This window comes from Mesoplodon mirus (genome assembly GCF_964341445.2).
Source record: "Mesoplodon mirus genome assembly, chromosome: 1".
In the NCBI taxonomy this organism is placed as follows: Eukaryota; Metazoa; Chordata; class Mammalia; order Artiodactyla; family Ziphiidae; genus Mesoplodon; species Mesoplodon mirus.
Window position 1 is genome coordinate 171,744,657 of NC_138976.1, and position 26,381 is coordinate 171,771,037.

Sequence of the window (26,381 nt, forward strand, 5' to 3'; positions counted from 1 at the left end):
GGCAGCTGTGCAGACAAAGAAGGCGCCCTTTGGCCTGGGCCTAAATGCTTGTGACAGCCCACTGGACCTGCCGTGCTCTGAGGGCCCTGCCCTGGGCCCCCTGCTCCCCTGCCCTTTGTTCAGTCACAGCAGAGATGGCCACAACACTCCTTCAGTGAGGGCAGAGTTCCAACCAACCTCAGCTCCGCCCCCTCTCCGCAGGTTACCTTGGACTTCAGAGGCTGCATCCTGAGGCCAGGGCGTTCCGAGAATGCCAAGGGCAGACATGATGACCTTAAATGATTTCCTCTTGTGTCAGGTTTGGTAAACTTTAGGAGCTAGGAAATGGTCCACTTTACAGAAATGTTCAAATTTACTGGCATTTCTTATATTCTCTGCTATAACATTGTCCTGATTCTTTCTGTATATTCTATACTTATGTTTTTGTTTTCCTTAATCAAAGTGTGTCTTTTCAATCTTTTCAAAGAAGATTCTTTGGACTTACTAAATCACCTGAATTTTATACGTTTTCTGTTGTATTAAGTTCTGCTCATATCTTTATTTATCTTTTTTCTATGTTCTCAGGGTTTATTGTTTTGATCTTCTGATGTCAATTAAAACACTTGGTTATTCATTTTAATAAATATTTTACTTATAAAGATTTGAACTTTTGAAGATTCCAGCTTACTTGTAAGTTTCTAAGGGTCAGGTCCTCTCCATTGTTGCTGGCCTAAGGTTTAGTTCACCATATAGCAATGTATATATTGACCTATTTTCCCCTCGACTTTCTGTGATTCCCTACATCTCACCTTTCTTTGCAGACAAGCCATTTGAAATACCCTTAACTTATTTCACAGCCAATAAGTCATTGAAATAATGTGTATTTTTAGAGAAATCTTCTTATATAATTAGGCAGAAAATCTGACCTGCCATAGTTTTCAAAACAGCATAATTTCACTCTTCTCAATGCTTAATCTGTTGTATTACACAACCTTTGAGAATTTAGCTTTATCAATGACATGTACTTTAAAAATGTTTTAGAGATCCTACCAGTCTTTGAAAACATCCTTGTTCCTTGTTTCAGTTCCAGTTTTATGTATATATTCTGCCTTGCACCTGATTATTCCAACAATTGATGGATGGCCTTGGGAATCTAATTCTGGTATTGATAGTCTTTACTGATTGTCTCCCCTCGTAGCTGATTTTTTCATTATTGTGTAAATTTAGATCATGAGCTCATGTTTAGCTAAACAGCTGACCTTGTAAGACGTTTAGGTGTGAACGCTCGTAAGCTTCAGGAGAAATTCGGCAAAATTTATTTGTGTCCCTCCAATGAGTTGCCCACGAGGACACCGTTTTCTACAAGTGTTGGTCCAATACTCTCTCTAAAGGAAGGTGATTCCGACAGGGCTGATTTGCGGCCCCCGATCTGGGGCAGGGGCAGTGGGCAGCCTGTAGCCCGGTCTGGAGCCTCTTTGCATGTGTCACTGGGACACATCTGCCTGCGAACTTCGGTCACCTGGCAGGAAGCTACGATGCCCAGACCTATGGTTAGCTGTGCAGCGAGGTGTACTGTGAGGACAGGTTCCACACACACTTCAAGTAAGAGGTCGGCCTGAGTGGAAAGGTGAGAGTTTGGGCAGCTGTGCAGACAAAGATAGCACACTTTGTCCTGGGCCTAAATGCTTGTGACACACCACTGGACCTGCCGGGCTCTGAGGTCCCTGCCCTGGGCCCCCTGCTCCCCTGCCCTTTGTTCAGTCACAGCAGAGATGGCCACAACCACTCCTTCAGTGAGGGCAGAGTTCCAACCACCCTCAGCCCCGCCCCCTCTCCACAGGTTACCATGGACTACAGAGGCTGCATCCTGAGGCCAGGGCGTTCCGACAATGCCAAGGGCAGACATGATGACCTTAAATGATTTCCTCTTGTGTCAGGTTTGGTAAACTTTAGGAGCTAGGAAATGGTCCACTTTACAGAAATGTTCAAATTTACTGGCATTTCTTATATTCTCTGCTATAACATTGTCCTGATTTTTTCTGTATATTCTATACTTATGTTTTTGTTTTCCTTAATCAAAGTGTGTCTTTTCAATCTTTTCAAAGAAGATTCTTTGGACTTACTAAATCACCTCAATTTTATACGTTTTCTGTTGTATTAAGTTCTGCTCATATCTTTATTTATCTTTTTTCTATGTTCTCAGGGTTTATTGTTTTGATCTTCTGATGTCAATTAAAACACTTGGTTATTCATTTTAATAAATATTTTACTTATAAAGATTTGAACTTTTGAAGATTCCAGCTTACTTGTAAGTTTCTAAGGGTCAGGTCCTCTCCATTGTTGCTGGCCTAATGTTTAGTTCACCATATAGCAATGTATATATTGACCTATTTTCCCCTCGACTTTCTGTGATTCCCTACATCTCACCTTTCTTTGCAGACAAGCCATTTGAAATACCCTTAACTTAGTTCACAGCCAATAAGTCATTGAAATAATGTGTATTTTTAGAGAAATCTTCTTATATAATTAGGCAGAAAATCTCACCTGCCATAGTTTTCCAAACAGCATAATTTCACTCTTCTCAATGCTTAATCTGTTGTATTACACAACCTTTGAGTATTTAGCTTTATCAATGACATGTACTTTAAAAATGTTTTAGAGATCCTACCAGTCTTTGAAAATATCCTTGTTCCTTGTTTCAGTTCCAGTTTTATTTATATATTCTGCCTTGCACCTGATTATTCCAACAATTGATGGATGGCCTTGGGAATCTAATTCTGGTATTGATAGTCTTTACTGATTGTCTCCCCTCGTAGCTGATTTTTTCATTATTGTGTAAATTTAGATAATGAGCTCATGTTTAGCTAAACAGCTGACCTTGTAAGACGCTTCGGTGTGAACGCTCGTAAGCTTCAGGAGAAAGTCGGCAAAATTTATTTGTGTCCCTCCAATGAGTTGCCCACGAGGACACCGTTTTCTACAAGTGTTGGTCCAATACTCCCTCTAAAGGAAGGGGATTCCGACAGGGCTGTTTGGCGGCCCACGATCTGGGGCAGGGGCAGTGGGCAGCCTGTGGCCCGGTCTGGAGACTCTTTGCATGTGTCCCTGGGACACATCTGCCTGCGAACTTCGGTCACCTGGCAGGAAGCTACGATGCCCAGACCTATGATTAGCTGTGCAGCGAGGTGTACTGTGAGGACAGGTTCCACACACACTTCAAGTAAGAGGTCGGCCTGAGTGGAAAGGTGAGAGTTTGGGCAGCTGTGCAGACAAAGAAGGCGCCCTTTGGCCTGGGCCTAAATGCTTGTGACACCCCACTGGACCTGCCGTGCTCTGAGGGCCCTGCCCTGGGCACCCTGCTCCCCTGCCCTTTGTTCAGTCACAGCAGAGATGGCCACACCCACTCCTTCAGTGAGGGCAGAGTTCCAACCACCCTCAGCCCCGCCCCCTCTCCACAGGTTACCATGGACTACAGAGGCTGCATCCTGAGGCCAGGGCGTTCCGACAATGCCAAGGGCAGACATGATGACCTTAAATGATTTCCTCTTGTGTCAGGTTTGGTAAACTTTAGGAGCTAGGAAATGGTCCACTTTACAGAAATGTTCAAATTTACTGGCATTTCTTATATTCTCTGCTATAACATTGTCCTGATTCTTTCTGTATATTCTATACTTATGTTTTTGTTTTCCTTAATCAAAGTGTGTCTTTTCAATCTTTTCAAAGAAGATTCTTTGGACTTACTAAATCACCTCAATTTTATACGTTTTCTGTTGTATTAAGTTCTGCTCATATCTTTATTTATCTTTTTTCTATGTTCTCAGGGTTTATTGTTTTGATCTTCTGATGTCAATTAAAACACTTGGTTATTCATTTTAATAAATATTTTACTTATAAAGATTTGAACTTTTGAAGATTCCAGCTTACTTGTAAGTTTCTAAGGGTCAGGTGCTCTCCATTGTTGCTGGCCTAAGACTTAGTTCACCATATAGCAATGTATATATTGACCTATTTTCCCCTCGACTTTCTCTGATTCCCTACATCTCACCTTTCTTTGCAGACAAGCCATTTGAAATACCCTTAACTTATTTCACAGCCAATAAGTCATTGAAATAATGTGTATTTTTAGAGAAATCTTCTTATATAATTAGGCAGAAAATCTCACCTGCCATAGTTTTCAAAACAGCATAATTTCACTCTTCTCAATGCTTAATCTGTTGTATTACACAACCTTTGAGTATTTAGCTTTATCAATGACATGTCCTTTAAAAATGTTTTAGAGATCCTACCAGTCTTTGAAAACATCCTTGTTCCTTGTTTCAGTTCCAGTTTTATGTATATATTCTGCCTTGCACCTGATTATTCCAACAATTGATGGATGGCCTTGGGAATCTAATTCTGGTATTGATAGTCTTTACTGATTGTCTCCCCTCGTAGCTGATTTCTTCATTATTGTGTAAATTTAGATCATGAGCTCATGTTTAGCTAAACAGCTGACCTTGTAAGACGCTTAGCTGTGAACGCTCGTTAGCTTCCGCCGAAAGTCTGCAAAGATTAATTTGTGTCCCTCCAATGAGTTGCCCACGAGGACACCGTTTTCTACCAGTGTTGGTCCAATACTCCCTCTAAAGGAAGGGGACTCCGACAGGGCTGATTTGCGGCCCCCGATCTGGGGCAGGGGCAGTGGGCAGCCTGTGTCCCGGGCAGGAGCCTCTTTGCATGTGTCCCTGGGACACATCTGCCTGCTAACTTCGGTCACCTGGCAGGAAGCTACGATGCCCAGACCTATGGTTAGCTGTGCAGTGAGGTGTACTGTGCGGGCAGGTTCCACACACACTTCAAGTAAGAGGTCGGCCTGAGTGGAAAGGTGAGAGTTTGGGCAGCTGTGCAGACAAAGAAGGCGCCCTTTGGCCTGGGCCTAAATGCTTGTGACAGCCCACTGGACCTGCCGTGCTCTGAGGGCCCTGCCCTGGGCCCCCTGCTCCCCTGCCCTTTGTTCAGTCACAGCAGAGATGGCCACACCCACTCCTTCAGTTAGGGCAGAGTTCCAACCACCCTCAACCCGGCACCCTCTCCGCAGGTTACCATGGACTACAGAGGCTGCATCCTGAGGCCAGGGCGTTCCGAGAATGCCAAGGGCAGACATGATGACCTTAAATGATTTCCTCTTGTGTCAGGTTTGGTAAACTTTAGGAGCTAAGAAATGGTCCACTTTACAGAAATGTTCAAATTTACTGGCATTTCATATATTCTCTGCTGTAACATTGTCCTGATTCTTTCTGTATATTCTTTACTTATGTTTTTGTTTTCCTTAATCAAAGTGTGTCTTTTCAATCTTTTCAAAGAAGATTCTTTGGACTTACTAAATCACCTCAATTTTATACGTTTTCTGTTGTATTAAGTTCTGCTCATATCTTTATTTATCTTTTTTCTATGTTCTCAGGGTTTATTGTTTTGATCTTCTGATGTCAATTAAAACACTTGGTTATTCATTTTAATAAATATTTTACTTATAAAGATTTGAACTTTTGAAGATTCCAGCTTACTTGTAAGTTTCTAAGGGTCAGGTCCTCTCCATTGTTGCTGGCCTAAGGTTTAGTTCACCATATAGCAATGTATATATTGACCTATTTTCCCCTCGACTTTCTGTGATTCCCTACATCTCACCTTTCTTTGCAGACAAGCCATTTGAAATACCCTTAACTTATTTCACAGCCAATAAGTCATTGAAATAATTTGTATTTTTAGAGAAATCTTCTTATATAATTAGGCAGAAAATCTCACCTGCCATAGTTTTCAAAACAGCATAATTTCACTCTTCTCAATGCTTAATCTGTTGTATTACACAACCTTTGAGTATTTAGCTTTATCAATGACATGTACTTTAAAAATGTTTTAGAGATCCTACCAGTCTTTGAAAACATCCTTGTTCCTTGTTTCAGTTCCAGTTTTATGTATATATTCTGCCTTGCACCTGATTATTCCAACAATTGATGGATGGCCTTGGGAATCTAATTCTGGTATTGATAGTCTTTACTGATTGTCTCCCCTCGTAGCTGATTTTTTCATTATTGTGTAAATTTAGATAATGAGCTCATGTTTAGCTAAACAGCTGACCTTGTAAGACGCTTCGGTGTGAACGCTCGTAAGCTTCAGGAGAAAGTCGGCAAAATTTATTTGTGTCCCTCCAATGAGTTGCCCACGAGGACACCGTTTTCTACAAGTGTTGGTCCAATACTCCCTCTAAAGGAAGGGGATTCCGACAGGGCTGTTTGGCGGCCCCCGATCTGGGGCAGGGGCAGTGGGCAGCCTGTGGCCCGGTCTGGAGCCTCTTTGCATGTGTCCCTGGGACACATCTGCCTGCGAACTTCGGTCACCTGGCAGGAAGCTACGATGCCCAGACCTATGGTTAGCTGTGCAGCGAGGTGTACTGTGAGGACAGGTTCCACACACACTTCAAGTAAGAGGTCGGCCTGAGTGGAAAGGTGAGAGTTTGGGCAGCTGTGCAGACAAAGAAGGCGCCCTTTGGCCTGGGCCTAAATGCTTGTGACACCCCACTGGACCTGCCGTGCTCTGAGGGCCCTGCCCTGGGCACCCTGCTCCCCTGCCCTTTGTTCAGTCACAGCAGAGATGGCCACACCCACTCCTTCAGTGAGGGCAGAGTTCCAACCACCCTCAGCCCCGCCCCCTCTCCACAGGTTACCATGGACTACAGAGGCTGCATCCTGAGGCCAGGGCGTTCCGACAATGCCAAGGGCAGACATGATGACCTTAAATGATTTCCTCTTGTGTCAGGTTTGGTAAACTTTAGGAGCTAGGAAATGGTCCACTTTACAGAAATGTTCAAATTTACTGGCATTTCTTATATTCTCTGCTATAACATTGTCCTGATTCTTTCTGTATATTCTATACTTATGTTTTTGTTTTCCTTAATCAAAGTGTGTCTTTTCAATCTTTTCAAAGAAGATTCTTTGGACTTACTAAATCACCTCAATTTTATACGTTTTCTGTTGTATTAAGTTCTGCTCATATCTTTATTTATCTTTTTTCTATGTTCTCAGGGTTTATTGTTTTGATCTTCTGATGTCAATTAAAACACTTGGTTATTCATTTTAATAAATATTTTACTTATAAAGATTTGAACTTTTGAAGATTCCAGCTTACTTGTAAGTTTCTAAGGGTCAGGTGCTCTCCATTGTTGCTGGCCTAAGACTTAGTTCACCATATAGCAATGTATATATTGACCTATTTTCCCCTCGACTTTCTCTGATTCCCTACATCTCACCTTTCTTTGCAGACAAGCCATTTGAAATACCCTTAACTTATTTCACAGCCAATAAGTCATTGAAATAATGTGTATTTTTAGAGAAATCTTCTTATATAATTAGGCAGAAAATCTCACCTGCCATAGTTTTCAAAACAGCATAATTTCACTCTTCTCAATGCTTAATCTGTTGTATTACACAACCTTTGAGTATTTAGCTTTATCAATGACATGTCCTTTAAAAATGTTTTAGAGATCCTACCAGTCTTTGAAAACATCCTTGTTCCTTGTTTCAGTTCCAGTTTTATGTATATATTCTGCCTTGCACCTGATTATTCCAACAATTGATGGATGGCCTTGGGAATCTAATTCTGGTATTGATAGTCTTTACTGATTGTCTCCCCTCGTAGCTGATTTCTTCATTATTGTGTAAATTTAGATCATGAGCTCATGTTTAGCTAAACAGCTGACCTTGTAAGACGCTTAGCTGTGAACGCTCGTTAGCTTCCGCCGAAAGTCAGCAAAGATTAATTTGTGTCCCTCCAATGAGTTGCCCACGAGGACACCGTTTTCTACCAGTGTTGGTCCAATACTCCCTCTAGAGGAAGGGGACTCCGACAGGGCTGATTTGCGGCCCCCGATCTGGGGCAGGGGCAGTTGGCAGCCTGTGGCCCGGGCAGGAGCCTCTTTGCATGTGTCCCTGGGACACATCTGCCTGCGAACTTCGGTCACCTGGCAGGAAGCTACGATGCCCAGACCTATGGTTAGCTGTGCAGTGAGGTGTACTGTGAGGGCAGGTTCCACACACACTTCAAGTAAGAGGTCGGCCTGAGTGGAAAGGTGAGAGTTTGGGCAGCTGTGCAGACAAAGAAGGCGCCCTTTGGCCTGGGCCTAAATGCTTGTGACAGCCCACTGGACCTGCCGTGCTCTGAGGGCCCTGCCCTGGGCCCCCTGCTCCCCTGCCCTTTGTTCAGTCACAGCAGAGATGGCCACACCCACTCCTTCAGTTAGGGCAGAGTTCCAACCACCCTCAACCCGGCACCCTCTCCGCAGGTTACCATGGAATACAGAGGCTGCATCCTGAGGCCAGGGCGTTCCGAGAATGCCAAGGGCAGACATGATGACCTTAAATGATTTCCTCTTGTGTCAGGTTTGGTAAACTTTAGGAGCTAGGAAATGGTCCACTTTACAGAAATGTTCAAATTTACTGGCATTTCATATATTCTCTGCTATAACATTGTCCTGATTCTTTCTGTATATTCTTTACTTATGTTTTTGTTTTCCTTAATCAAAGTGTGTCTTTTCAATCTTTTCAAAGAAGATTCTTTGGACTTACTAAATCACCTCAATTTTATACGTTTTCTGTTGTATTAAGTTCTGCTCATATCTTTATTTATCTTTTTTCTATGTTCTCAGGGTTTATTGTTTTGATCTTCTGATGTCAATTAAAACACTTGGTTATTCATTTTAATAAATATTTTACTTATAAAGATTTGAACTTTTGAAGATTCCAGCTTACTTGTAAGTTTCTAAGGGTCAGGTCCTCTCCATTGTTGCTGGCCTAAGGTTTAGTTCACCATATAACAATGTATATATTGACCTATTTTCCCCTCGACTTTCTGTGATTCCCTACATCTCACCTTTCTTTGCAGACAAGCCATTTGAAATACCCTTAACTTATTTCACAGCCAATAAGTCATTGAAATAATGTGTATTTTTAGAGAAATCTTCTTATATAATTAGGCAGAAAATCTCACCTGCCATAGTTTTCAAAACAGCATAATTTCACTCTTCTCAATGCTTAATCTGTTGTATTACACAACCTTTGAGTATTTAGCTTTATCAATGACATGTCCTTTAAAAATGTTTTAGAGATCCTACCAGTCTTTGAAAACATCCTTGTTCCTTGTTTCAGTTCCAGTTTTATGTATATATTCTGCCTTGCACCTGATTATTCCAACAATTGCTGGATGGCCTTGGGAATCTAATTCTGGTATTGATAGTCTTTACTGATTGTCTCCCCTCGTAGCTGATTTCTTCATTATTGTGTAAATTTAGATCATGAGCTCATGTTTAGCTAAACAGCTGACCTTGTAAGACGCTTAGCTGTGAACGCTCGTTAGCTTCCGCCGAAAGTCAGCAAAGATTAATTTGTGTCCCTCCAATGAGTTGCCCACGAGGACACCGTTTTCTACCAGTGTTGGTCCAATACTCCCTCTAGAGGAAGGGGACTCCGACAGGGCTGATTTGCGGCCCCCGATCTGGGGCAGGGGCAGTGGGCAGCCTGTGGCCCGGGCAGGAGCCTCTTTGCATGTGTCCCTGGGACACATCTGCCTGCGAACTTCGGTCACCTGGCAGGAAGCTACGATGCCCAGACCTATGGTTAGCTGTGCAGTGAGGTGTACTGTGAGGGCAGGTTCCACACACACTTCAAGTAAGAGGTCGGCCTGAGTGGAAAGGTGAGAGTTTGGGCAGCTGTGCAGACAAAGAAGGCGCCCTTTGGCCTGGGCCTAAATGCTTGTGACAGCCCACTGGACCTGCCGTGCTCTGAGGGCCCTGCCCTGGGCCCCCTGCTCCCCTGCCCTTTGTTCAGTCACAGCAGAGATGGCCACACCCACTCCTTCAGTTAGGGCAGAGTTCCAACCACCCTCAACCCGGCACCCTCTCCGCAGGTTACCATGGAATACAGAGGCTGCATCCTGAGGCCAGGGCGTTCCGAGAATGCCAAGGGCAGACATGATGACCTTAAATGATTTCCTCTTGTGTCAGGTTTGGTAAACTTTAGGAGCTAGGAAATGGTCCACTTTACAGAAATGTTCAAATTTACTGGCATTTCATATATTCTCTGCTATAACATTGTCCTGATTCTTTCTGTATATTCTTTACTTATGTTTTTGTTTTCCTTAATCAAAGTGTGTCTTTTCAATCTTTTCAAAGAAGATTCTTTGGACTTACTAAATCACCTCAATTTTATACGTTTTCTGTTGTATTAAGTTCTGCTCATATCTTTATTTATCTTTTTTCTATGTTCTCAGGGTTTATTGTTTTGATCTTCTGATGTCAATTAAAACACTTGGTTATTCATTTTAATAAATATTTTACTTATAAAGATTTGAACTTTTGAAGATTCCAGCTTACTTGTAAGTTTCTAAGGGTCAGGTCCTCTCCATTGTTGCTGGCCTAAGGTTTAGTTCACCATATAACAATGTATATATTGACCTATTTTCCCCTCGACTTTCTGTGATTCCCTACATCTCACCTTTCTTTGCAGACAAGCCATTTGAAATACCCTTAACTTATTTCACAGCCAATAAGTCATTGAAATAATGTGTATTTTTAGAGAAATCTTCTTATATAATTAGGCAGAAAATCTCACCTGCCATAGTTTTCAAAACAGCATAATTTCACTCTTCTCAATGCTTAATCTGTTGTATTACACAACCTTTGAGTATTTAGCTTTATCAATGACATGTCCTTTAAAAATGTTTTAGAGATCCTACCAGTCTTTGAAAACATACTTGTTCCTTGTTTCAGTTCCAGTTTTATGTATATATTCTGCCTTGCACCTGATTATTCCAACAATTGATGGATGGCCTTGGGAATCTAATTCTGGTATTGATAGTCTTTACTGATTGTCTCCCCTTGTAGCTGATTTCTTCATTATTGTGTAAATTTAGATCATGAGCTCATGTTTAGCTAAACAGCTGACCTTGTAAGACGCTTAGGTGTGAACGCTCGTAAGCTTCCGCAGAAAGACGGCAAAGATTTATTTGTGTCCCTCCAATGAGTTGCCCACGAGGACACCGTTTTCTACAAGTGTTGGTCCAATACTCCCTCTAGAGGCAGGGGACTCCGACAGGGCTGATTGGCGGCCCCCGATCTGGGGCAGGGGCAGTGGGCAGCCTGTGGCCCGGGCAGGAGCCTCTTTGCATGTGTCCCTGGGACACATCTGCCTGCGAACTTCGGTCACCTGGCAGGAAGCTACGATGCCCAGACCTATGGTTAGCTGTGCAGCGAGGTGTACTGTGAGGACAGGTTCCACACACACTTCAAGTAAGAGGTCGGCCTGAGTGGAAAGGTGAGAGTTTGGGCAGCTGTGCAGACAAAGAAGGCGCCCTTTGGCCTGGGCCTAAATGCTTGTGACACCCCACTGGACCTGCCATGCTCTGAGGGCCCTGCCCTGGGCCCCCTGCTCCCCTGCCCTTTGTTTAGTCACAGCAGAGATGGCCACACACACTCCTTCAGTGAGGGCAGAGTTCCAAACAACCTCAGCTCCGCCCCCTCTCCGCAGGTTACCATGGACTTCAGAGGCTGCATCCTGAGGCCAGGGCGTTCCGAGAATGCCAAGGGCAGACATGATGACCTTAAATGATTTCCTCTTGTGTCAGCTTTGGTAATCCTTAGGAGCTAGGAAATGGTCCACTTTACAGAAATGTTCAAATTTACTGGCATTTCTTATATTCTCTGCTATAACATTGTCCTGATTCTTTCTGTATATTCTATACTTATGTTTTTGTTTTCCTTAATCAAAGTGTGTCTTTTCAATCTTTTCAAAGAAGATTCTTTGGACTTACTAAATCACCTCAATTTTATACGTTTTCTGTTGTATTAAGTTCTGCTCATATCTTTATTTATCTTTTTTCTATGTTCTCAGGGTTTATTGTTTTGATCTTCTGATGTCAATTAAAACACTTGGTTATTCATTTTAATAAATATTTTACTTATAAAGATTTGAACTTTTGAAGATTCCAGCTTACTTGTAAGTTTCTAAGGGTCAGGTGCTCTCCATTGTTGCTGGCCTAAGACTTAGTTCACCATATAGCAATGTATATATTGACCTATTTTCCCCTCGACTTTCTCTGATTCCCTACATCTCACCTTTCTTTGCAGACAAGCCATTTGAAATACCCTTAACTTATTTCACAGCCAATAAGTCATTGAAATAATGTGTATTTTTAGAGAAATCTTCTTATATAATTAGGCAGAAAATCTCACCTGCCATAGTTTTCAAAACAGCATAATTTCACTCTTCTCAATGCTTAATCTGTTGTATTACACAACCTTTGAGTATTTAGCTTTATCAATGACATGTCCTTTAAAAATGTTTTAGAGATCCTACCAGTCTTTGAAAACATCCTTGTTCCTTGTTTCAGTTCCAGTTTTATGTATATATTCTGCCTTGCACCTGATTATTCCAACAATTGATGGATGGCCTTGGGAATCTAATTCTGGTATTGATAGTCTTTACTGATTGTCTCCCCTCGTAGCTGATTTCTTCATTATTGTGTAAATTTAGATCATGAGCTCATGTTTAGCTAAACAGCTGACCTTGTAAGACGCTTAGCTGTGAACGCTCGTTAGCTTCCGCCGAAAGTCAGCAAAGATTAATTTGTGTCCCTCCAATGAGTTGCCCACGAGGACACCGTTTTCTACCAGTGTTGGTCCAATACTCCCTCTAGAGGAAGGGGACTCCGACAGGGCTGATTTGCGGCCCCCGATCTGGGGCAGGGGCAGTGGGCAGCCTGTGGCCCGGTCAGGAGCCTCTTTGCATGTGTCCCTGGGACACATCTGCCTGCGAACTTCGGTCACCTGGCAGGAAGCTACGATGCCCAGACCTATGGTTAGCTGTGCAGTGAGGTGTACTGTGAGGGCAGGTTCCACACACACTTCAAGTAAGAGGTCGGCCTGAGTGGAAAGGTGAGAGTTTGGGCAGCTGTGCAGACAAAGAAGGCGCCCTTTGGCCTGGGCCTAAATGCTTGTGACAGCCCACTGGACCTGCCGTGCTCTGAGGGCCCTGCCCTGGGCCCCCTGCTCCCCTGCCCTTTGTTCAGTCACAGCAGAGATGGCCACACCCACTCCTTCAGTTAGGGCAGAGTTCCAACCACCCTCAACCCGGCACCCTCTCCGCAGGTTACCATGGAATACAGAGGCTGCATCCTGAGGCCAGGGCGTTCCGAGAATGCCAAGGGCAGACATGATGACCTTAAATGATTTCCTCTTGTGTCAGGTTTGGTAAACTTTAGGAGCTAGGAAATGGTCCACTTTACAGAAATGTTCAAATTTACTGGCATTTCATATATTCTCTGCTATAACATTGTCCTGATTCTTTCTGTATATTCTTTACTTATGTTTTTGTTTTCCTTAATCAAAGTGTGTCTTTTCAATCTTTTCAAAGAAGATTCTTTGGACTTACTAAATCACCTCAATTTTATACGTTTTCTGTTGTATTAAGTTCTGCTCATATCTTTATTTATCTTTTTTCTATGTTCTCAGGGTTTATTGTTTTGATCTTCTGATGTCAATTAAAACACTTGGTTATTCATTTTAATAAATATTTTACTTATAAAGATTTGAACTTTTGAAGATTCCAGCTTACTTGTAAGTTTCTAAGGGTCAGGTCCTCTCCATTGTTGCTGGCCTAAGGTTTAGTTCACCATATAACAATGTATATATTGACCTATTTTCCCCTCGACTTTCTGTGATTCCCTACATCTCACCTTTCTTTGCAGACAAGCCATTTGAAATACCCTTAACTTATTTCACAGCCAATAAGTCATTGAAATAATGTGTATTTTTAGAGAAATCTTCTTATATAATTAGGCAGAAAATCTCACCTGCCATAGTTTTCAAAACAGCATAATTTCACTCTTCTCAATGCTTAATCTGTTGTATTACACAACCTTTGAGTATTTAGCTTTATCAATGACATGTCCTTTAAAAATGTTTTAGAGATCCTACCAGTCTTTGAAAACATCCTTGTTCCTTGTTTCAGTTCCAGTTTTATGTATATATTCTGCCTTGCACCTGATTATTCCAACAATTGCTGGATGGCCTTGGGAATCTAATTCTGGTATTGATAGTCTTTACTGATTGTCTCCCCTCGTAGCTGATTTCTTCATTATTGTGTAAATTTAGATCATGAGCTCATGTTTAGCTAAACAGCTGACCTTGTAAGACGCTTAGCTGTGAACGCTCGTTAGCTTCCGCCGAAAGTCAGCAAAGATTAATTTGTGTCCCTCCAATGAGTTGCCCACGAGGACACCGTTTTCTACCAGTGTTGGTCCAATACTCCCTCTAGAGGAAGGGGACTCCGACAGGGCTGATTTGCGGCCCCCGATCTGGGGCAGGGGCAGTGGGCAGCCTGTGGCCCGGGCAGGAGCCTCTTTGCATGTGTCCCTGGGACACATCTGCCTGCGAACTTCGGTCACCTGGCAGGAAGCTACGATGCCCAGACCTATGGTTAGCTGTGCAGTGAGGTGTACTGTGAGGGCAGGTTCCACACACACTTCAAGTAAGAGGTCGGCCTGAGTGGAAAGGTGAGAGTTTGGGCAGCTGTGCAGACAAAGAAGGCGCCCTTTGGCCTGGGCCTAAATGCTTGTGACAGCCCACTGGACCTGCCGTGCTCTGAGGGCCCTGCCCTGGGCCCCCTGCTCCCCTGCCCTTTGTTCAGTCACAGCAGAGATGGCCACACCCACTCCTTCAGTTAGGGCAGAGTTCCAACCACCCTCAACCCGGCACCCTCTCCGCAGGTTACCATGGAATACAGAGGCTGCATCCTGAGGCCAGGGCGTTCCGAGAATGCCAAGGGCAGACATGATGACCTTAAATGATTTCCTCTTGTGTCAGGTTTGGTAAACTTTAGGAGCTAGGAAATGGTCCACTTTACAGAAATGTTCAAATTTACTGGCATTTCATATATTCTCTGCTGTAACATTGTCCTGATTCTTTCTGTATATTCTTTACTTATGTTTTTGTTTTCCTTAATCAAAGTGTGTCTTTTCAATCTTTTCAAAGAAGATTCTTTGGACTTACTAAATCACCTCAATTTTATACGTTTTCTGTTGTATTAAGTTCTGCTCATATCTTTATTTATCTTTTTTCTATGTTCTCAGGGTTTATTGTTTTGATCTTCTGATGTCAATTAAAACACTTGGTTATTCATTTTAATAAATATTTTACTTATAAAGATTTGAACTTTTGAAGATTCCAGCTTACTTGTAAGTTTCTAAGTGTCAGGTCCTCTCCATTGTTGCTGGCCTAAGGTTTAGTTCACCATATAACAATGTATATATTGACCTATTTTCCCCTCGACTTTCTGTGATTCCCTACATCTCACCTTTCTTTGCAGACAAGCCATTTGAAATACCCTTAACTTATTTCACAGCCAATAAGTCATTGAAATAATGTGTATTTTTAGAGAAATCTTCTTATATAATTAGGCAGAAAATCTCACCTGCCATAGTTTTCAAAACAGCATAATTTCACTCTTCTCAATGCTTAATCTGTTGTATTACACAACCTTTGAGTATTTAGCTTTATCAATGACATGTCCTTTAAAAATGTTTTAGAGATCCTACCAGTCTTTGAAAACATCCTTGTTCCTTGTTTCTGTTCCAGTTTTATGTATATATTCTGCCTTGCACCTGATTATTCCAACAATTGATGGATGGCCTTGGGAATCTAATTCTGGTATTGATAGTCTTTACTGATTGTCTCCCCTTGTAGCTGATTTCTTCATTATTGTGTAAATTTAGATCATGAGCTCATGTTTAGCTAAACAGCTGACCTTGTAAGACGCTTAGGTGTGAACGCTCGTAAGCTTCCGCAGAAAGACGGCAAAGATTTATTTGTGTCCCTCCAATGAGTTGCCCACGAGGACACCGTTTTCTACAAGTGTTGGTCCAATACTCCCTCTAGAGGCAGGGGACTCCGACAGGGCTGATTGGCGGCCCCCGATCTGGGGCAGGGGCAGTGGGCAGCCTGTGGCCCGGGCAGGAGCCTCTTTGCATGTGTCCCTGGGACACATCTGCCTGCGAACTTCGGTCACCTGGCAGGAAGCTACGATGCCCAGACCTATGGTTAGCTGTGCAGCGAGGTGTACTGTGAGGACAGGTTCCACACACACTTCAAGTAAGAGGTCGGCCTGAGTGGAAAGGTGAGAGTTTGGGCAGCTGTGCAGACAAAGAAGGCGCCCTTTGGCCTGGGCCTAAATGCTTGTGACACCCCACTGGACCTGCCGTGCTCTGAGGGCCCTGCCCTGGGCCCCCTGCTCCCCTGCCCTTTGTTTAGTCACAGCAGAGATGGCCACACACACTCCTTCAGTGAGGGCAGAGTTCCAAACAACCTCAGCTCCGCCCCCTCTCCGCAGGTTACCATGGACTTCAGAGGCTGCATCCTGAGGCCAGGGCGTTCCGAGAATGCCAAGGGCAGACATGATGACCTTAAATGATTTCCTCTTGTGTCAGCTTTGGTAATCCTTAGGAGCTAGGAAATGGTCCACTTTACAGAAATGTTCAAATTTACTGGCATTTCTTATATTCTCTGCTATAACATTGTCCTGATTCTTTCTGTATATTCTTTACTTATGTTTTTGTTTTCCTTAATCAAAGTGTGTCTTTTCAATCTGTTCAAAGAAGATTCTTTGGACTTACTAAATCACCTGAATTTTATACGTTTTCTGTTGTATTAAGTTCTGCTCATATCTTTATTTATCTTTTTTCTATGTTCTCAGGGTTTATTGTTTTGATCTTCTGATGTCAATTAAAACACTTGGTTATTCATTTTAATAAATATTTTCTTATAAAGATTTGAACTTTTGAAGATTCCAGCTTACTTGTAAGTTTCTAAGGGTCAGGTCCTCTCCATTGTTGCTGGCCTAAAGTTTAGTTCACCATATAGCAATGTATATATAGACCTATTTTCCCCTCGACTTTCTGTGATTCCCTACATCTCACCTTTCTTTGCAGACAAGCCATTTGAAATACCCTTAACTTATTTCACAGCCAATAAGTCATTGAAATAATGTGTATTTTTAGAGAAATCTTCTTATATAATTAGGCAGAAAATCTCACCTGCCATAGTTTTCAAAACAGCATAATTTCACTCTTCTCAATGCTTAATCTGTTGTATTACACAACCTTTGAGTATTTAGCTATATCAATGACATGTCCTTTAAAAATGTTTTAGACATCCTACCAGTCTTTGAAAACATCCTTGTTCCTTGTTTCAGTTCCAGTTTTATGTATATATTCTGCCTTGCACCTGATTATTCCAACAATTGATGGATGGCCTTGGAAATCTAATTCTGGTATTGATAGTTTTTACTGATTGTCTCCCCTCGTAGCTGATTTCTTCATTATTGTGTACATTTAGATCATGAGCTCATGTTTAGCTAAACAGCTGACCTTGTAAGACGCTTAGGTGTGAACGCTCATAAGCTTCCGCAGAAAGACGGCAAAGATTTCTTTGTGTACCTCCAATGAGTTGCCCACGAGGACACCGTTTTCTACAAGTGTTGGTCCAATACTCCCTCTAGAGGCAGGGGACTCCGACAGGGCTGATTGGCGGCCCCCGATCTGGGGCAGGGGCAGTGGGCAGCCTGTGGCCCGGGCAGGAGCCTCTTTGCATGTGTCCCTGGGACACATCTGCCTGCGAACTTCGGTCACCTGGCAGGAAGCTACGATGCCCAGACCTATGGTTAGCTGTGCAGCGAGGTGTACTGTGAGGACAAGTTCCACACACACTTCAAGTAAGAGGTCGGCCTGAGTGGAAAGGTGAGAGTTTGGGCAGCTGTGCAGACAAAGAAGGCGCCCTTTGGCCTGGGCCTAAATGCTTGTGACAGCCCACTGGACCTGCCGTGCTCTGAGGGCCCTGCCCTGGGCCCCCTGCTCCCCTGCCCTTTGTTCAGTCACAGCAGAGATGGCCACACACACTCCTTCAGTGAGGGCAGAGTTCCAACCAACCTCAGCTCCGCCCCCTCTCCGCAGGTTACCTTGGACTTCAGAGGCTGCATCCTGAGGCCAGGGCGTTCCGAGAATGCCAAGGGCAGACATGATGACCTTAAATGATTTCCTCTTGTGTCAGGTTTGGTAAACTTTAGGAGCTAGGAAATGGTCCACTTTACAGAAATGTTCAAATTTACTGGCATTTCTTATATTCTCTGCTATAACATTGTCCTGATTCTTTCTGTATATTCTATACTTATGTTTTTGTTTTCCTTAATCAAAGTGTGTCTTTTCAATCTTTTCAAAGAAGATTCTTTGGACTTACTAAATCACCTGAATTTTATACGTTTTCTGTTGTATTAAGTTCTGCTCATATCTTTATTTATCTTTTTTCTATGTTCTCAGGGTTTATTGTTTTGATCTTCTGATGTCAATTAAAACACTTGGTTATTCATTTTAATAAATATTTTACTTATAAAGATTTGAACTTTTGAAGATTCCAGCTTACTTGTAAGTTTCTAAGGGTCAGGTCCTCTCCATTGTTGCTGGCCTAAGGTTTAGTTCACCATATAGCAATGTATATATTGACCTATTTTCCCCTCGACTTTCTGTGATTCCCTACATCTCACCTTTCTTTGCAGACAAGCCATTTGAAATACCCTTAACTTATTTCACAGCCAATAAGTCATTGAAATAATGTGTATTTTTAGAGAAATCTTCTTATATAATTAGGCAGAAAATCTGACCTGCCATAGTTTTCAAAACAGCATAATTTCACTCTTCTCAATGCTTAATCTGTTGTATTACACAACCTTTGAGAATTTAGCTTTATCAATGACATGTACTTTAAAAATGTTTTAGAGATCCTACCAGTCTTTGAAAACATCCTTGTTCCTTGTTTCAGTTCCAGTTTTATGTATATATTCTGCCTTGCACCTGATTATTCCAACAATTGATGGATGGCCTTGGGAATCTAATTCTGGTATTGATAGTCTTTACTGATTGTCTCCCCTCGTAGCTGATTTTTTCATTATTGTGTAAATTTAGATCATGAGCTCATGTTTAGCTAAACAGCTGACCTTGTAAGACGTTTAGGTGTGAACGCTCGTAAGCTTCAGGAGAAAGTCGGCAAAATTTATTTGTGTCCCTCCAATGAGTTGCCCACGAGGACACCGTTTTCTACAAGTGTTGGTCCAATACTCAATCTAAAGGAAGGGGATTCCGACAGGGCTGTTTGGCGGCCCACGATCTGGGGCAGGGGCAGTGGGCAGCCTGTGGCCCGGTCTGGAGCCTCTTTGCATGTGTCCCTGGGACACATCTGCCTGCGAACTTCGGTCACCTGGCAGGAAGCTACGATGCCCAGACCTATGGTTAGCTGTGCAGCGAGGTGTACTGTGAGGACAGGTTCCACACACACTTCAAGTAAGAGGTCGGCCTGAGTGGAAAGGTGAGAGTTTGGGCTGCTGTGCAGACAAAGAAGGCGCCCTTTGGCCTGGGCCTAAATGCTTGTGACACCCCACTGGACCTGCCGTGCTCTGAGGGCCCTGCCCTGGGCACCCTGCTCCCCTGCCCTTTGTTCAGTCACAGCAGAGATGGCCACACCCACTCCTTCAGTGAGGGCAGAGTTCCAACCACCCTCAGCCCCGCCCCCTCTCCACAGGTTACCATGGACTACAGAGGCTGCATCCTGAGGCCAGGGCGTTCCGACAATGCCAAGGGCAGACATGATGACCTTAAATGATTTCCTCTTGTGTCAGGTTTGGTAAACTTTAGGAGCTAGGAAATGGTCCACTTTACAGAAATGTTCAAATTTACTGGCATTTCTTATATTCTCTGCTATAACATTGTCCTGATTCTTTCTGTATATTCTATACTTATGTTTTTGTTTTCCTTAATCAAAGTGTGTCTTTTCAATCTTTTCAAAGAAGATTCTTTGGACTTACTAAATCACCTCAATTTTATACGTTTTGTGTTGTATTAAGTTCTGCTCATATCTTTATTTATCTTTTTTCTATGTTCTCAGGGTTTATTGTTTTGATCTTCTGATGTCAATTAAAACACTTGGTTATTCATTTTAATAAATATTTTACTTATAAAGATTTGAACTTTTGAAGATTCCAGCTTACTTGTAAGTTTCTAAGGGTCAGGTGCTCTCCATTGTTGCTGGCCTAAGACTTAGTTCACCATATAGCAATGTATATATTGACCTATTTTCCCCTCGACTTTCTGTGATTCCCTACATCTCACCTTTCTTTGCAGACAAGCCATTTGAAATACCCTTAACTTATTTCACAGCCAATAAGTCATTGAAATAATGTGTATTTTTAGAGAAATCTTCTTATATAATTAGGCAGAAAATCTCACCTGCCATAGTTTTCAAAACAGCATAATTTCACTCTTCTCAATGCTTAATCTGTTGTATTACACAACCTTTGAGTATTTAGCTTTATCAATGACATGTCCTTTAAAAATGTTTTAGAGATCCTACCAGTCTTTGAAAACATCCTTGTTCCTTGTTTCAGTTCCAGTTTTATGTATATATTCTGCCTTGCACCTGATTATTCCAACAATTGATGGATGGCCTTGGGAATCTAATTCTGGTATTGATAGTCTTTACTGATTGTCTCCCCTCGTAGCTGATTTTTTCATTATTGTGTAAATTTAGATCATGAGCTCATGTTTAGCTAAACAGCTGACCTTTTAAGAAGCTTAGGTGTGAACGCTCGTAAGATTCAGCAGAAAGGCGGCAAAGATTTATTTGTGTCCCTCAAATGAGTTGCCCACGAGGACACCGTTTTCTACAAGTGTTGGTCCAATACTCCCTCTAGAGGCAGGGGAATCCGACAGCGCTGATTGGTGGCCCCCGATCTGGGGCAAGGGCAGTGGGCAGCCAGTGGCCCGGGCAGGAGACTCTTTGCATGTGTCCCTGGGACACATCTGCCTGCGAACTTCAGTCACCTGGCAGGAAGCTACGATGCCCAGACCTATGGTTAGCTGTGCAGCGAGGTGTACTATGAGGACAGGTTCCACACACACTTCAAGTAAGAGGTCGGCCTGAGTGGAAAGGTGAGAGTTTGGGCAGCTGTGCAGACAAAGAAGGCGCCCTTTGGCCTGGGCCTAAATGCTTGTGACACCCCACTGGACCTGCCGTGCTCTTAGGGCCCTGCCCTGGGCCCCCTACTCCCCTGCCCTTTGTTCAGTCACAGCAGAGATTGCCACACCCACTCTTCAGTGAGGGCAGAGTTCCAACCACCCTCAGCCCCGCCCCCTCTCCGCAGGTTACCATTGACTACAGATGCTGCATGCTGAGGCCAGGGCGTTCCGAGTATGCCAAGGGCAGACATGATGACCTTAAATAATTTCCTCTTGTGTCAGGTTTGGTAAACTTTAGGAGCTAGGAAATGGTCCACTTTACAGAAACGTTCAAATTTACTGGCATTTCTTATATCCCCTGTATAACATTGTCCTGATTCTTTCTGTATATTCTTTACTTATGTTTTTGTTTTCCTTAATCAAAGTGTGTCTTTTCAATCTTTTCAAAGAAGATTCTTTGGACTTACTAAATCACCTCAATTTTATACGTTTTCTGTTGTATTAAGTTCTGCTCATATCTTTATTTATCTTTTTTCTATGTTCTCAGGGTTTATTGTTTTGATCTTATGATGTCAATTAAAACACTTGGTTATTCATTTTAATAAATATTTTACTTATAAAGATTTGAACTTTTGAAGATTCCAGCTTACTTGTAAGTTTCTAAGGGTCAGGTCCTCTCCATTGTTGCTGGCCTAAGGTTTAGTTCACCATATAGCAATGTATATATTGACCTATTTTCCCCTCGACTTTCTGTGATTCCCTACATCTCACCTTTCTTTGCAGACAAGCCATTTGAAATACCCTTAACTTATTTCACAGCCAATAAGTCATTGAAATAATGTGTATTTTTAGAGAAATCTTCTTATATAATTAGGCAGAAAATCTCACCTGCCATAGTTTTCAAAACAGCATAATTTCACTCTTCTCAATGCTTAATCTGTTGTATTACACAACCTTTGAGTATTTAGCTTTATCAATGACATGTACTTTAAAAATGTTTTAGAGATCCTACCAGTCTTTGAAAACATCCTTGTTCCTTGTTTCAGTTCCAGTTTTATGTATATATTCTGCCTTGCACCTGATTATTCCAACAATTGATGGATGGCCTTGGGAATCTAATTCTGGTATTGATAGTCTTTACTGATTGTCTCCCCTCGTAGCTGATTTTTTCATTATTGTGTAAATTTAGATCATGAGCTCATGTTTAGCTAAACAGCTGACCTTGTAAGACGCTTAGGTGTGAACGCTCGTAAGCTTCAGGAGAAAGTCGGCAAAATTTATTTGTGTCCCTCCAATGAGTTGCCCACGAGGACACCGTTTTCTACAAGTGTTGATCCAATACTCCCTCTAAAGGAAGGGGATTCCGACAGGGCTGATTGGCGGCCCCCGATCTGGGGCAGGGGCAGTGGGCAGCCTGTGGCCCGGTCTGGAGCCTCTTTGCATGTGTCCCTGGGACACATCTGCCTGCGAACTTCGGTCACCTGGCAGGAAGCTACGATGCCCAGACCTATGGTTAGCTGTGCAGCGAGGTGTACTGTGAGGACAGGTTCCACACACACTTCAAGTAAGAGGTCGGCCTGAGTGGAAAGGTGAGAGTTTGGGCAGCTGTGCAGACAAAGAAGGCACACTTTGACCTGGGCCTAAATGCTTGTGACACCCCACTGGACCTGCCGTGCTCTGAGGGCCCTGCCCTGGGCCCCCTGCTCCCCTGCCCTTTGTTCAGTCACAGCAGAGATGGCCACACCCACTCCTTCAGTGAGGCCAGAGTTCCAACCAACCTCAGCCCCGCCCCCTCTCCGCAGGTTACCATGGACTACAGAGGCTGCATCCTGAGGCCAGGGCGTTCCGAGAATGCCAAGGGCAGACATGATGACCTTAAATGATTTCCTCTTGTGTCAGGTTTGGTAAACTTTAGGAGCTAGGAAATGGTCCACTTTACAGAAATGTTCAAATTTACTGGCATTTCATATATTCTCTGCTATAACATTGTCCTGATTCTTTCTGTATATTCTTTACTTATGTTTTTGTTTTCCTTAATCAAAGTGTGTCTTTTCAATCTTTTCAAAGAAGATTCTTTGGACTTACTAAATCACCTGAATTTTATACGTTTTCTGTTGTATTAAGTTCTGCTCATATCTTTATTTATCTTTTTTCTATGTTCTCAGGGTTTATTGTTTTGATCTTCTGATGTCAATTAAAACACTTGGTTATTCATTTTAATAAATATTTTACTTATAAAGATTTGAACTTTTGAAGATTCCTGCTTACTTGTAAGTTTCTAAGGGTCAGGTCCTCTCCATTGTTGCTGGCCTAAGACTTAATTCACCATATAGCAATGTATATATTGACCTATTTTCCCCTCGACTTTCTGTGATTCCCTACATCTCACCTTTCTTTGCAGACAAGCCATTTGAAATACCCTTAACTTATTTCACAGCCAATAAGTCATTGAAATAATGTGTATTTTTTAGAGAAATCTTCTTATATAATTAGGCAGAAAATCTCACCTGCCATAGTTTTCAAAACAGCATAATTTCACTCTTCTCAATGCTTAATCTGTTGTATTACACAACCTTTGAGTATTTAGCTTTATCAATGACATGTACTTTAAAAATGTTTTAGAGATCCTACCAGTCTTTGAAAACATCCTTGTTCCTTGTTTCAGTTCCAGTTTTATGTATATATTCTTCCTTGCACCTGATTATTCCAACAATTGATGGATGGCCTTGGGAATCTAATTCTGGTATTGATAGTCTTTACTGATTATCTCCCCTCGTAGCTGACTTCTTCATTATTGTGTAAATTTAGATCATGAGCTCATGTTTAGCTAAACAGCTGACCTTGTAAGACGCTTAGGTGTGAACGCTCGTAAGCTTCCGCAGAAAGACGGCAAAGATTTATTTGTTTCCCTCCAATGAGTTGCCCACGAGGACACCGTTTTCTACAAGTGTTGGTCCAATACTCCCTCTAGAGGCAGGGGACTCCGACAGGGCTGATTGGCGCCCCCCGATCTGGGGCAGGGGCAGTGGGCAGCCTGTGGCCCAGGCAGGAGCCTCTTTGCATGTGTCCCTGGGACATATCTGCCTGCGAACTTCGGTCACCTGGCAGGAAGACACGATGCCCAGACCTATGGTTAGCTGTGCAGCGAGGTGTACTGTGAGGACAGGTTCCACACACACTTCAAGTAAGAGGTCGGCCTGAGTGGAAAGGTGAGAGTTTGGGCAGCTGTGCAGACAAAGAAGGCGCCCTTTGGCCTGGGCCTAAATGCTTGTGACACCCCACTGGACCTGCCGTGCTCTGAGGGCCCTGCCCTGGGCCCCCTCCTCCCCTGCCCTTTGTTCAGTCACAGCAGAGATGGCCACACCCACTCCTTCAGTGAGGGCAGAGTTCCAACCACCCTCAGCCCCGCCCCCTCTCCGCAGGTTACCATGGACTACAGAGGCTGCATCCTGAGCCCAGGGCGTTCCGAGAATGCCAAGGGCAGACATGATGACCTTAAATGATTTCCTCTTGTGTCAGGTTTGGTAAACTTTAGGAGCTAGGGAATGGTCCACTTTACAGAAATATTCAAATTTACTGGCATTTCTTATATTCTCTGCTATAACATTGTCCTGATTCTTTCTGTATATTCTTTAATTATGTTTTTGTTTTCCTTAATCAAAGTGTGTCTTTTCAATCTTTTCAAAGAAGATTCTTTGGACTTACTAAATCACCTGAATTTTATACGTTTTCTGTTGTATTAAGTTCTGCTCATATCTTTATTTATCTTTTTTCTATGTTCTCAGGGTTTATTGTTTTGATCTTCTGATGTCAATTAAAACACTTGGTTATTCATTTTAATAAATATTTTACTTATAAAGATTTGAACTTTTGAAGATTCTAGCTTACTTGTAAGTTTCTAAGGGTTAGGTCCTCTCCATTGTTGCTGGCCTAAGGTTTAGTTCACCATATAGCAATGTATATATTGACCTATTTTCCCCTCGACTTTCTGTGATTCCCTACATCTCACCTTTCTTTGCAGACAAGCCATTTGAAATACCCTTAACTTATTTCACAGCCAATAAGTCATTGAAATAATGTGTATTTTTAGAGAAATCTTCTTATATAATTAGGCAGAAAATCTCACCTGCCATAGTTTTCAAAACAGCATAATTTCACTCTTCTCAATGCTTAAACTGTTGTATTACACAACCTTTGAGTATTTAGCTTTATCAATGACATGTCCTTTAAAAATGTTTTAGAGATCCTACCAGTCTTTGAAAACATCCTTGTTCCTTGTTTCAGTTCCAGTTTTATGTATATATTCTGCCTTGCACCTGATTATTCCAACAATTGATGGATGGCCTTGGGAATCTAATTCTGGTATTGATAGTCTTTACTTATTGTCTCCCCTCGTAGCTGATTTTTTCATTATTGTGTAAATTTAGATCATGAGCTCATGTTTAGCTAAACAGCTGACCATGTAAGACGCTTAGGTGTGAACGCTCGTAAGCTTCTGCAGAAAGACGGCAAAGATTTATTGGTGTCCCTCCAATGAGTTGCCCACGAGGACACCGTTTTCTACAAGTGTTGGTCCAATACTCCCTCTAGAGGAAGGGGACTCCGACAGGGCTGATTGGCGGCCCCCGATCTGGGGCAGGGGCAGTGGGCAGCCTGTGGCCCGGGCTGGAGCCTCTTTGCATGTGTCCCTGGGACACATCTGCCTGCGAACTTCGTTCACCTGGCAGGAAACTACGATGCCCAGAACTATGGTTAGCTGTGCAGCGAGGTGTACTGTGAGGACAGGTTCCACACATACTTCAAGTAAGAGGTCGGCCTGAGTGGAAAGGTGAGAGTTTGGGCAGCTGTGCAGACAAAGAAGGCGCCCTTTGGCCTGGGCCTAAATGCTTGTGACACCCCACTGGACCTGCCGTGCTCTGAGGGCCCTGCCCTGGGACCCCTGCTCCCCTGCCCTTTGTTCAGTCACATCAGAGATGGCCACACCCACTCCTTCAGTGAGGGCAGAGTTCCAACCACCCTCAGCCCCGCCCCCTCTCCACAGGTTACCATGGACTACAGAGGCTGCATCCTGAGGCCAGGGCGTTCCGACAATGCCAAGGGCAGACATGATGACCTTAAATGATTTCCTCTTGTGTCAGGTTTGGTAAACTTTAGGAGCTAGGAAATGGTCCACTTTACAGAAATGTTCAAATTTACTGGCATTTCTTATATTCTCTGCTATAACATTGTCCTGATTCTTTCTGTATATTCTATACTTATGTTTTTGTTTTCCTTAATCAAAGTGTGTCTTTTCAATCTTTTCAAAGAAGATTCTTTGGACTTAC